This window comes from Triticum aestivum, chromosome 2A (assembly GCF_018294505.1).
Source record: "Triticum aestivum cultivar Chinese Spring chromosome 2A, IWGSC CS RefSeq v2.1, whole genome shotgun sequence".
Taxonomy (NCBI): Eukaryota; Viridiplantae; Streptophyta; class Magnoliopsida; order Poales; family Poaceae; genus Triticum; species Triticum aestivum.
Window position 1 is genome coordinate 188,973,607 of NC_057797.1, and position 12,328 is coordinate 188,985,934.

Here is a 12,328-nt window from a genome sequence, read left to right on the forward strand (position 1 = left end):
TCTTTTCGTTGTACCATATTATCATATCTATATTGACTTGTTCCAAATGCAGAGGAAAGCCTGCAAGGACCAAAAAGTACCTGAACCAAATGTTGTGGAAATCTTCAAGGACTGTCACACCAGCAGGACGAAGGGTGCATGACTACACCAGTCAAAACCATTGTTGTAAGTCCTTAATCCTCATGCCTTTTAACTACTACTTACTCTGACTTGTGCCTTGAACTGCATGGTTTGCAGCCAATGTCTATTACTACTTTCAATTTTATACACAATTGTCTTAGCATATCATTGCACCTTACAAGGTTTAAAAGGAAGGAGTGATGTTCCTTTGATCTTGATCTGTAATCTAGTTCTGTGCTGGACTTGCCCACACAATGTTACAATTGCCTGTTTGTCTGTTCTCAGTTGTTTTGTGATGACTGATTTCATACTATGCTTACTTTATTATAAACTTTGTCTCTTTATCCTTAGATGTCAATACAATGTGAAGAAATAGACAATACATTAGCCATGATTCATGGTCATATGTTTGGAACCTGGTTTTATTATGTACTTTGCAGTAAAATACAACTAATATTTTACATGGATTCACCAGAATAAGTTTTGTATATAGACCAAAGATATTTTGTTTGGTTTTGCTGCCTCCTTAATAACTTCTGTTCTAGTACTACTAACATAAAAACTCAACTCTTCAGCAACCTACGGAAAATATGGTGGAACCGCCACCTTCTGCAGGTGGCGAGGCAACTATAACCGCAATGTCAGCTCCTGTTGCAGTGGGTCAGTATTTGTCCACTAACAGTGCCAAAAGCGCATTCCTGCGTAATACTGGGTTGGTTGTTAAGGCAATCTCGTCCAAATTGCCTCATGCTCAACATATGCAAGCTCAAAACAATGTTATATCTGTGCTCCAGACACAAGTCCATTCCCTAACACAGACCCTTTGTGAAATAAGGACAGACATTGTTCGATGTCGTCAAGATATGCATGGTTTTGAAACCAAACTATCATACATTTGCTATGTTGTTCAGGAGCCTAGGAGAAATGAAGGCGAAGGTTATGGTGTTCCATCGGATAATACAACTTGAAAACATAACAGTCAGGATAAATGAACTGACCTTCTAAACTTCTGGTGGTACATTTATCTGCCAGACTGTTAACTTTTATGCCAACCTTTTGTTTTATAGTTGTAATTTTGTTTTGTTGTGATACAAAATTTGTCCTTAACGGGCAGCCACCGGCTGAAGAAAATAGCAAGCCATTTTTGTATAGTGTAGGGTGTTCCCTATATTTGCACTGGTGGCGATCTTCGATGCCCAGTGGATGTAATTTGTGCAATCGCCTTAATAACCGAGCGTTAGTTTCGGGCTTATTTATTTCCTAGTCTACTTTTTCCCTGGTTTGCTAGTGGCCGCAATAATCATGGGCCATATATGTTGGGGAACGTAATAATTTCAAAAAAATTCCTACGCACACGCAAGATCATGGTGATGCATCGCAACAAGAGGGGAGAGTGTCGTCCACGTACCCTCGTAGACCATAAGCGGAAGCGTTATGAGAACGCGGTTGATGTAGTCATACGTCTTCACGATCCGACCGATCCAAGAACCGAACGTACGACACATCCGAGTTCAGCACATGTTCATCTCGGTGACGTCCCATGAACTCCGATACAGCAGAGCTTCGAGGGAGAGTTCCGTCAGCACGATGACGTGATGACGGTGATGATGTTGCTACTGATGCAGGGCTTCGCATAAGCACCGCTACGATATGATCGAGGTGGATTATGGTGGAGGGGGGCACCGCACACGGCTTGGAACAATCAACTTGTGTGTCCTAGGGTGCCCCCATGCCCCCGTATATAAAGGAGCAAGGGGAGAGGTCGGCCGGCCCTTGCAGGGCGCGCCAGGGGGAGGAGTCCTCCTCCTAGTAGGAGTAGGACTCCCCTTTCCTACTCCTACTAGGAGGGGGAAAGGAAGGAGGAGAGGGAGAAGGAAAGGGGGGCGCTGCCACCACCTTCCCTAGTACAATTTGGACCATAGGGGAGGGGGCGCGCGGCCTGCCCTGGCTGGCCCTCTCTCTCCACTAAGGCTCATGTGTCCCATTACTTCTCCCGAGGGGGTTCCGGTAACCCTCCGGCACTCCAGTTTTCTCCGAAATCACCCGGAACACTTCCGGTATCCGAATATAGTCGTCCAATATATTAATCTTCATGTCTCGACCATTTTGAGACTCCTCGTCATGTCTGTGATCACATCCGGGACTCCGAACTACCTTCGGTACATCAAATCAAATAAACTCATAATACCGATCGTCACCAAACGTTAAGCGTGCGGACCCTACGGGTTCGAGAACTATGTAGACATGACCAAGACACGTCTCTGGTCAATAACCAATAGCGGGACCTGGATGCTCATATTGGCTCCTACATATTCTACGAAGATCTTTATCGGTCAAACCACATAACACCATACATTGTTCCCTTTGTCATCGGTATGTTACTTGCCCGAGATTCGATAGTCGATATCTCAATACCTAGCTCAATCTCATTACCGTCAAGACTCTTTACTCATTTTGTAATGCATCATCCTGCAACTAACTCATTAGTCACAATGCTTGCAAGTCTTATAGTGTTGTGCATTACCGAGAGGACCCAGAGATACCTCGATACACAGAGTGACAAATCCTAATCTCAATCTATGCCAACTCAACAAACAGCATCGGAGACACCTGTAGAGCATCTTTATAATCACCCAGTTACGTTGTGATGTTTGATAGCACACAAGGTGTTCCTCCGGTATTCGGGAGTTGCATAATTCATAGTCAGAGGAACATGTATAAGTCATGAAGAAAGCAGTAGCAACAAACTAAACGATCATTGTGCTAAGCTAACAGAATGGGTCAAGTCAATCACATCATTCTCTAATGATGTGATCTCGTTAATCAAATGGCAACTCATGTCTATGGCTAGGAAACTTAACCATCTTTGATTCAACGAGCTAGTCAAGTAGAGGCATACTAGTGACACTTAGTTTGTCTATGTATTCACACATGTACTAAGTTTCTGGTTAATACAATTCTAGCATGAATAATAAACATTTATCATGATATAAGGAAATAAATAATAACTTTATTATTGCCTCTAGGGCATATTTCCTTCAGTCTCCCACTTGCACTAGAGTCAATAATCTAGTTCACATCGTCATGTGATTTAACATCAATAGTTCACATCTTTATGTGATTAGTTCACATCTTCATGTGACTAACACCCAAAGGGTTTACTAGAGTCAATAATCTAGTTCACATCGCTATGTTATTAATACCCAAAGAGTGATCATGTTTTGCTTATGAGAGAAGTTTAGTCTATGGGCCTGCAACATTCAGATACATATGTATTTTGCAAATTTCTATGTCTACAATGCTCTGCATGGAGATACTCTAGCTAATCGCTCCCATTTTCAATATGTATCGAGATTGAGACTTAGAGTCATCTAGATCGATGTAAAAAGCTTGCATCAACGTAACTCTTTACGACGAACTCTTTTATCACCTCCATAACTGAGAAATATTTCCTTAGTCCTCTAAGGATAATTTTGACCGCTGTCTAGTGATCTACTCCTAGATCACTATTGTACTCCCTTGCCAGAATCATGCTAAGGTATACAATAGGATTGGTAAATAGCATAACATACTTTATAGAACCTATCATTGAGGCATAGGGAATGACTTTTCATTCTCTTTCTATTTTCTGCTGTGGTCGGGTTTTGAGTCTTTACTCAACTTCACACGTTGCAACACAGGCAAGAACTCCTTCTTTGACTATTCCATATTGAACTACTTCAAAATCTTGTCAACGTATGTACTCATTGAAAAAACTTATCAAGCGTCTTGATCTATCTCTATAGATCTTGATGCTCAATGTGTAAGCAGCTTCATCGAGGTCTTTATTTGAAAAAATCCTTTCAAATACTCCTTTATGCTTTCCAGAAAATTCTACATTATTTCCGATCAACAATATGTCATTCACATATACTTATCAGAAATGATGTAGTGCTCCCACTCACTTTCTTGTAAATATAGGCTTCACCGCAAGTCTGTATAAAACCATATGCTTTGATCACTTTATCAAAGCATGTATTCCAACTCCGAGATGCTTGCACCAGTCCATAGATGGATCGCTGGAGCTTGCTCACTTTGTTAGCACCTTTAGGATCAACAAAACCTTCTAGTTGCATGATATACAACTCTTCCTTAAGAAATCCATTAAGGAATGCAGTTTTTGACATCCATTTGCGAGATTTCATAAAATGTGGCAACTGCTAACATGATTTGGACAGACTTTTAAGCATCGATACGAGTGAGAAAATCTCATCATAGTCAACACCTTGAACTTGTCGAAAACATTTTTGCGACAATTCAAGCTTTGTAGATAGTAACACTACTATCAGTGTCTGTATTCCTCTTGAAGATCCATTTATTTTCTATGGCTTGCCAATCATTAGGCAAGTCAATCAAAGTCCATACTTTGTTCTTTATACATGGATCCCATCTCAGATTTCATGGCCTTAAGCCATTTCGCAGAATCTGGGCTCATCATCGCTTCCTCATAGTTTGCAGGTTCGTCATGGTCTACTAACATGACTTCCAGAAGGATTATCGTACCACTCTGGTGTGGACCATACTCTGGTTGTCCTACGAGGTTTGGTAGTAACTTGATCTGAAATTTCATGATCATCGTCATTAGCTTCCTCACTAACTGTTGTAGAAATCACTAGAACTGATTTCTGTGATGAACTACTTTCCAATTCGGGAGAAGGTACAATTACCTCATCAAGTTCTACATTCCTCCCACTCACTTCTTTCGAGAGAAACTTCTTCTCTATAAAGGATCCACTCTTAGCAATGAATGTCTTGCCTTCGGATCTGTGATAGAAGGTGTACCCAGCTGTCTCCTTTGGGTATCCTATGAAGACACATTTCTCCGATTTGGGTTTGAGCTTATCAGGATGAAACTTTTCACATAAGCATCGCAACCCCGAACTTTAAGAAACGACAACTTTGGTTTCTTGCCAAACCACAGTTCATATGGTGTCGTCTCAGTGGATTTAGATGGTGCCCTATTTAACATGAATGCAGCTTTCTCTAATGCATAACCCCAAAATGATAGTGGTAAATCGGTAAGAAACATCATAGATTGCACCATATCTAATAAAGTATGGTTATGATGTTCGGACACACCATTACGCTGTGGTGTTCTAGGTGGCGTGAGTTGTGAAACTATTCCGCATTGTTTCAAATGAAGACCAAACTCATAACTCAAATATTCGCCTCCGCGATCAGATCGTAGAAACTTTATTTTCTTGTTATGATGATTTTCCACTTCACTCTGAAATTCTTTGAACTTTTCAAATGATTTAGACTTATGTTTCATTAAGTAGATATACCCATATCTGCTCAAATCATCTGTGAAGGCCAGAAAATAACGATACCCGCCGCGAGCCTCAACACTTATTGGATCGCATATATCAGTATGTATTATTTCCAATAAGTCAGTTGCTTGCTCCATTGTTCCGGAGAACGGAGTCTTAGTCATATTGCCTATGAGGCATGGTTCGCAAGCATCAACTGATTCATAATCAAGTGATTCCAAAAGCCCACCAGCATGGATTTTCTTCATGCGCTTTACACCAATATGACCTAAATGGCAGTGCCACAAATAAGTTGCACTATCATTATTAACTTTGCATCTTTTGGCTTCAATATTATGAATATGTGTATCACTACGATCGAGATTCAATAAACCATTCACCTTGGGTGCATGACCATTAAAGGTTTTATTCATGTAAACAGAACAACAATTATTCTCTGACTTTAAATGAATAACCGTATTGCAATAAACATGATCAAATCAAATTCATGCTTAATGCAAACACCAAATAACATTTATTTAGGTTCAACACTAATCCCGAAAGTATAGGGAGTGTGCGATGATGATCATATCAATCATGGAACCACTTCCAACACACATTGTCACTTCACCCTTAACTAGTCTTTGTTTATTCTACAACTCCTGTTTCGAGTTACTAATCTTTAGCAACTGAACTAGTATCAAATACTAAGGGGTTGCTATAAACACTAGTAAAGTACACATCAATAAAATGTATATCAAATATACCTTTGTTCACTTTGCCATCCTTCCTATCCGCCAAATACTTGGGGCAGTTCTGCTTCCAGTGACCAGTCCCTTTGCAGTAGAAGCACTTAGTCTCAGGCTTAGGTCTAGACTTAGGCTTCTTCACTTGAGAAGCAACTTGCTTGCCGTTCTTCTTGAAGTTCCCCTTCTTCCCTTTGCCATTTTCTTGAAACTAGTGGTCTTGTCAACCATCAACAGTTGATACTTTTCTTGATTTCTACCTTTATCGATTTCAGCATCACGAAGAGCTTGGGAATTGTTTCCGTTATCCCTTGCATATTATAGTTCATCACGAAGTTCTAGTAACTTGGTGGTAGTGACTAGAGAACTATGTCAATCACTATCTTATCTGGAAGATTAACTCCCACTTGATTCAAGTGATTGTAGTACTCAGACATTCTGAGCACATGCTCACTAGCTGAGCTATTCTCCTCCATCTTGTAGGCAAAGTGCTTGTCACAGGTCTTCTACCTCTTGACATGGGCATGAGTATGAAATACCAATTTCAACTCTTAGAACATCTAATATGCTCTGTGGCGTTCAAAACGCTTCTGAAGTCCCGGTTCTAAGCCGTAAAGCATGGTGCACTAAACTATCAAGTAGTCATCATACCGAGCTTTACCAAATGTTCATAACGTCTGTATCTGCTCCTGCAATAGGTCTATCACCTAGCGGTGCATCATGGACATAATTCTTCTGTCCAGCAATGAGGATAATCCTCAGATCACGGACCTAGTCCGCATCATTGATACTATCATCTTTCAATATAGTTTTTCTCTAGGAACATATCAAAAATAAACGTGAAGCTACATCGCGAGCTATTGATCTGCAACATAGTTATGCAAATACTATCAGGAGTAAGTTTATGATAAATTAAAATTCAATTAATCATATTACTTAAGAACCCCCACTTAGACAGACATCCCTCTAGTCATCTAAATGATCGCATGATCCAACTCAACTAAACCATATCCGATCATCACATGAGATAGAGTAGTTTCAATGGTGAACATCACTATGTTGATCATATCTACTATATGATTGACGCTCGACCTTTCGGTCTCCAGTGTTCTGAGGCCATATCTGCATATGCTAGGTTCATCAAGTTTAACCCGAGTATTCTGCGTGTGCAAAACTGGCTTGCACCCATTGTATGTGAACGTAGAGCTTATCACACCCGATCATCACGTGGTGTCTTGGCACGAAGAACTGTCGCAATGGTGCATACTCAGGGAGAACACTTATACCTTGAAATTTTAGTAAGGGATCATCTTATAAAGCTACCGCCAAACTAAGCAAAATAAGATGTATAAAAGATAAACATCTCATGCAATCAAAATATGTGACATGATATGGCCATCATCATCTTGTGCCTTTGATCTCCATCTCCAAAGTACCGTCATGATCTCCATCGTCACCGGCATGACACTATGATCTCCATCATCTTGATCTTTATCAACGTGTCGTCACATGGTCGTCTCGCCAATTATTGCTTTTGCAACTATTGCTATCGCATAGCAATAAAGTAAAGCAATTATATGGCGCTTGCATCTTATGCAATGAAGAGACAACCATAAGGCTCCTGCCAGTTGCCGATAACTTTAACAAAACATGATCATCTCATACAACAATTTATATCTCATCACGTCTTGATCACATCACAACAAGCCCTGCAAAAACAAGTTAGGCATCCTCTACTTTGTTGTTGCAAGTTTTACGTGGCTGCTACGGGCTGAGCAAGAACCGTTCTTACCTACACATCAAAAACCACAACGCGGTATAGTGATTGCTTTTTGATCTTCGGAAAGAACCCTATTCATTGAATCTGATTCAACTAAAGTTGGAGAAACAGACACCCACTAGCCACCTGTGTGCGAAGCACGTCGGTAGAACCAGTCTCGCGTAAGCGTTTGCGTAATGTCGGTCTGAGCCGGTTTATCCAACAATACCGCTGAATCAAGAATCAACTAGTGACGGCTAGAAATATATATATACCCATGCCAATAACTCCTTTGTGTTCTACTCGTGCATATATCATCTACGCATAAACCTGGCTCTGATGCCACTGCTGGGGAAGGTAGTAATTTCAAAATTTTCCTACGCACACACAAGATCATGGTGATGCATAGCAATGAGAGGGAAGAGTGTCGTCCACGTACCCTCGTAGACCGTAAGCGGAAGCGTTATGAGAACGCGGTTGATGTAGTCGTACGTCTTCATGATCCGACCGATCCAAGTACCGAACGTACAGCACCTCCGAGTTCAACACACGTTTAGCTCAGTGACATCCCATGAACTCTGATCCAGCAGAGCTTCGAGGGAGAGTTCCGTCAGCACGACGGCGTGATGACAGAGATTATGTAGCTACCGACGCAGGGCTTCGCCTAAGCACCGCTACGATATGATCGAGGTGGATTATTGTGGAGGGGGGCACCGCACACGGCTTGGAACAATCAACTTGTGTGTCCTAGGGTGCCCCTACCCCCGTATATAAAGGAGCAAGGTGGAGGCCGGCCAGCCCTTGCAGGGCGCGTTAGGAGAAGGAGTCCTCCTCCTAGTAGGAGTAGGACTCCCAGACGGTGTCCTGGACTAGGGGGTACTCACCACATCGTCTCCCGACCAGGTGGATCGGGCCGAGGACCCCCATGGAGGTCCACTCATGGGCCACTTCGGGCAGCCCATGCCGCATACCAGGAGTATTCCACAAGACTTGATGATCAAGACAAGGACTCCTCTCCACCAAAGTATTCGGCTAGGACTCTTGTTATCCTAGGCCTCTGGTGCATTATATAAGCCAAGGCCGGGCTAGTCGATAGATTCATTATCACAACCATACAGGCGAGGCCTCTAGGGTTTTAGCCATTACGATCTCGTGGTAGATCAACTCTTGTAATAATCATATTCATCAAGATCAATCAAGCATGACGTAGGGTATTACCTCCATAGAGAGGGCCTGAACCTGGGTAAAACATTGTGTCCCCTGTCCCCTGTTACCATCGACCTTAGACGCACAATTCGGGACCTCCTACCCGAGATCCTACGATTTTGACACCAACATTGGTGCTTTCATTGATAGTTCCACTGTGTGATCGGCAAAGGATCAATGGCTCGACTGGAGATCAACTGCGACGTCGGCATCTTCATCGCCGGCTCGACTAGTCGCCTTGGCTTGACCGAGGACTGCGCCCTACCTCCGACCATCATGTTCGGATGAGGGCCTTCATCAACATCAACTCCGATCTCTATCAAGATCATGGAGGAATCATCCATGGAGCTCGGGGGCTCAACGTCAACATTGCCCTCGGGCGACCATGCTGTTTTTTTTGGACAGCGAACTTGTATCCACAGCCACCACCTCGTCGAGTGTCTTTTCAATGATTGCTTTGGTGGAATTATGCAGAATTGAGTCTACAACAATCCTGGAAAATTTTGTCGAGTTCTGATGGAGGAATCTCTGGAAATCTACGATATACCGGAGCCCTATCAAATCTGGACGAGAATCTGGACGAGCTCAGGGCGTGATCACCAGATCCCAGCCCGGACGTTCTTTGGAAGATCCAACTGTTCATCTGCTGTGGAATTCCCATATCTACCACACCTCAAAATTTCAGCTCGATCCGACCGTCCAAACTCCGGAAACCTTCCGATTAGTGCATCACTTTTCAGATATGTTTTCTGCGCGAGAACGAATCCGATCCGAGTTCATCTTTTTTATAAACGGGATTTCGGACATCCTTTTGAAGGAAGTTTTGTATGGAGCATTGTGTTTTGTTCTCAAACACATCCTGCTAAATTTAAAGTACTTTCCAATATGATCTTCATCATCGCGCCGGTGTCAAACCAGCCCGACAACATTGCTCTACAGCTGCCGACCTACGCTAGACACGTCATCACTTTGTTGAGCCGAGCTCAACTTCTTCAGATCATCAACTCTACGAGCCAAACAAGAGTTCGACATCGCGAAGGATAAATCATCACCAACATTGTCGCCCCACAGACTACACGAAACAGGCACACCGGCATCGCCGCATGGTCACTTCATCAAGACGGCATTGACCATGTCACGAGCTATGACATGCATCGGCATGGTCGCATTGTTGCTTCTTCAAGCTGATGTCCATCACGTCGACCTACTTCGACACCTCGGCTGGACCAGGCGCTCCGCTATTTCTTCATCAACCTACTCCGGAGACTTCGGCGTCACTAGCCGACCAGTTTCGTTACGTTGGCTGGACCGGGGGCTTTGCCTCGGCGAGACAATCTTTGCCAGCATTGTGCTACCTCTTGAGCACTGCGTTGGTTTTCCCTTGAAGAGGAAAGGGTGATGCAGCAGAGCAGCGTAAGTATTTCCCTCAGTTTTTGAGAACCAAGGTATCAATCCAGTAGGAGGCCACGCACGAGTCCCTCGCACCTACACAAACAAGTAACCTCCTCGCAACCAACGCGATAAAGGGGTTGTCAATCCCTTCACGGTCACCTACGAGAGTGAGATCTGATAGATATGATAAGATAATATTTTTCGTATTTTTATGATAAAGAGTAATAAAGATTCAAGTAAAATAAATGGCAAAGGAAATAACTAAGTATTGGAAGATTAATATGATGGAAAATAGACCCCGGGGCCATAGATTTCACTAGTGGCTTCTCTCAAGAGCATAAGTATTATGGTGGGTGAACAAATTACTATTGAGCAATTGACAGAATTGAGCATAGTTATGAGAATATCTAGGTATGATCATGTATATAGGCATCACGTCTGAGACAAGTAGACCGACTCCTGCCTGCATCTACTACTATTACTCCACACATCGACCGCTATCTAGCATGCATCTATAGTATTAAGTTCAAGAGAACAGAGTAATGCTTTAAGCAAGATGACATGATGTAGATGGATAAACTCATGCAATATGATATAAACCCCACCTTGTTATCCTTGATGGCAACAATACAATACGTGCCTTGCTGCCCCTACTGTCACTGGGAAAGGACATCGAAAGATTGAACCCAAAGCTAAGCACTTCTCCCATTGAAAGAAAGATCAATCTAGTTGGCCAAACCAAACTGATAATTCGAAGAGACTTGCAAAGATAACCAATCATACATAAAAGAATTCAAAAAAGATTCAAATATTGTTCATAGATAAACTTGATCATAAACCCACAATTCTTCGATCTCAACAAACACACCGCAAAAGAAGATTACATCGAATAGATCTCCACAAGAGAGGGGGAGAACTTTGTATTGAGATTGAGGGAGTCCTGGATTAGGGGGTCTCCGGATAGCCGGACTATATACATTGGCTAGACTGTTAGACTATGAAGATACAAGATTGAAGACTTTGTCTCGTGTCCGGATGGGACTCTACTTGGCGTGGAAGGCAAGCTAGGCAATACGGATATGGATATCTCCTCCTTTGTAACCGACCTTGTGTAACCCTAACCCTCTCCGGTGTCTATATAAACCGAAGGGTTTTAGTCCGTAGGACAACAACCATAACATACAATCATACCATAGGCTAGCTTCTAGGGTTTAGCCTCTCTGATCTCGTGGTAGATCTACTCTTGTACTACCCATATCATCAATATCAATCAAGCAGGACGTAGGGTTTTACCTCCATCAAGAGGGTCCAAACCTGGGTAAAACATCGTGTCCCCTGCCTCCTGTTACCATCCGGCCTAGACGCACAGTTCGGGACCCCCTACCCGAGATCCGCCGGTTTTGACACCGACATTGGTGCTTTCATTGAGAGTTCCGTTGTGCCGTCGCCATCAGGAAGGATGTCTCATCCCGTCTTTAAAGACGGCACTGTTGCTGAGGGAGCTTTGGCTATCGGCCAAACTCTCCGGCTAGGTGGTTTTCTTATGACCGCCTGTTCGGCCGCTGCGCCGACGATGACTTCTCGGGTCATCGAAAGCAATCTTCACGTCAACTCGGAACTCGCCGAGCAGTTAGATCCAATGGAGCTCTCTTCCCTGAACGAGCTCTTGGATCGCATCGCCGCCCTGGGAGTCGCTACAGACTACGATCAGATTGGGCCTAAACCCGATCTGAGAGAGATCAACTCTCCCCAGGTCACCCATCACGTTGCAGTGGTGGAGGAACAATGCGGCAACCCTTCATCTATCTTAAGGACTA